Source organism: Trichechus manatus, unplaced genomic scaffold (genome assembly GCF_000243295.1).
Source record: "Trichechus manatus latirostris isolate Lorelei unplaced genomic scaffold, TriManLat1.0 scaffold00004, whole genome shotgun sequence".
Taxonomy (NCBI): domain Eukaryota; kingdom Metazoa; phylum Chordata; class Mammalia; order Sirenia; family Trichechidae; genus Trichechus; species Trichechus manatus.
The window spans coordinates 17,843,444-17,845,643 of NW_004443940.1; positions in this window are offsets into that span (position 1 = coordinate 17,843,444).

Consider the following 2,200-nt stretch of genomic DNA (forward strand, 5'->3'; position numbering starts at 1 on the left):
GAGGGTTTTCAATAGCTGATTTTTGGGAAGTAGATTGCCAAGCCTTTCTTCCGAGGTGCCTGAGTGAACTCGAACCACCAACTTTTCAGCTAACAGCCGGAGCAGGTTAACCGTTTGCACCACCCCAAGACCCCAGAGCACCAAGTACAGTGCTTAAAAAGAGATGTATTGAGGAGCCCCCTTCATCTTAGTTTTAACTCTTCCGGAAAGGGATGACTTTTCCAAGCTTCCGGCAAAGGTGAACAGAACCGGGAGAAGCAGGAAGTTAGAAAGTAGGAGGAGCTCCAGAGCTGGGGAGTGGTAGGAGACCTAAGATCTTGCTCAACCCTCACGACCCTCCTGGCGACTCCAGCCCGGATAGCCCCCTCCCATTATCCCTGATTTATAGCTGAGCAACTGAAGCTTAGAAAGGGTCAGTCGCTAATGTAACTGGCAGTCACACGCAGCAAGGACAGACCCGGACTGAGCCCAGGCCTCGCTCTACCTCCTCCGCCCCCTCCTTCCCCTGTGGAGGCTGGAACCGCAAAGCACCTGGGGGCATGAGCGCCAGTCAAGAACCTGCCGCCGCCACCGCTCCATCCAGCCCTCGCCCCCTCGGGCTGCCTCAGGAATGGCTTGCGTGTCCTTATTGTCCTGCGTGCTAGGCCAGGAGCTAGGGACACCAACCACGTCACCTACTTCTGCAGAGTAAAAACCCACTGCCGTCGAGTCGATTCCACTCTTAGCGACCCTATAGGTTAGAGTAGAACTGCCCCATAGGGTTTCCAAGGAGTGGCTGGTGGATTCGAACTGCTGACTTTTTGGTTACCAGCTGAACTCTTACCCACTGCGCCACCAGGGCTCCTAGTAACCCTATAAACCCATTTGCTGTCCAGTTGATTCGACTCATAGCAACGCTGTAGGACAGAGTAGAACTGCCCTACAGGGTTTCCAAGACTGTAAATCTGTAGAAAGCAGACTGCTACAGTTGTGCTGAGCAGTTGGTGGGTTCGACCCGCCGACCTTTCGGTTAACAGGCGGCCGCGTTAACCGCGGCACCACCGGGGCTTCTCCTCTGCAGAGTAGAGGGTGCGTTTCCACTTTACAGGAGAGAAACGGGAGCTCGGCAGGGTTGATGGAGCATGTCTGCCGCTCCTAGCCATTAGCCGTGGGCAGGTGACTTCACCTTTCTGAGCCTCTGGAAATAACACCTACCCTCACCGTGTTATGAGGATGAAAGCATGTGGTGTCGTTACTGTACAGTAAACAGAAGGTGCTCTATAAATGCTAGTTTCTTCCTCAGTTCCTCCTTTATCCCAGACTCGAGCAAACATCAAGAACTGGAGGGGACAACTTCTTCCGAAGCATACGAGACCGAAGTACACTGGACATTTTGTGAGTATTTAGACCTATAACCTGTATGTTGAGATTTTTTTGTTTTTTTTTTTTTCCCCTCCTCTCTGCGATTCTAAATTTAGTTTTGATTCCTTTCTGGCCCTCCCAGAATATGTTAGTGGCCGAAGTGATAGCTGAAGAAATGCACTAGGCTGTCTGGGTTCCTTGGGAGCCGAGAAATGCAACCTGGGGAAGAGGGCCAGGTCCATCTCGGCAGGGTTGGCGCACGCTACCTTGCTGAGCACGGCCTTCCTGGACTTCCGGCCCCCTACTGGAGTCTTGGGGGCCCCCTTCAAATCACTACCCGCTACTCCTAGGCCTCTGCTCCAACCCCCTGCTGCTTCCCCACTGCTGGCTACCAGCACCCTCCCCAAAGATTAATGACCCCCAGAAAATCAGGATATGGGGGAGTGGGGTGGGAGTGTTGCTGGCAGGGTTCTGTTTTACAGGGATTCGCAGGGCCGTTTGTTACTTTGACGCGGTGTTAGAGCAGGCAATCAGTCGCCGGGCCGGCCAGAGCTTGTAAAAGTGGGCCTGCCGCTTAGAGGTGTTCTGATTGCAGGCCTGTTGGGCTTTCTGATGTGTGGGGTGAGATGATGCGTGGCCGCTGGTTAGAAATACCATTTGTTGTTTGCTTGTGTAGGCCTAAACCAGACGTGTGGAATGAGAGGAGATGACCCTGGTGACGTCTTTTTTTTTTCTTTTAATTGTTTTATTGTGGTAGAAATATATATAACAAAATATCATTTCAACATTTTTTACTATAATTCAGTGACATAGATTACGTTCATCATGTTATGCAACCATTAGAAAAAAAATTGCCATC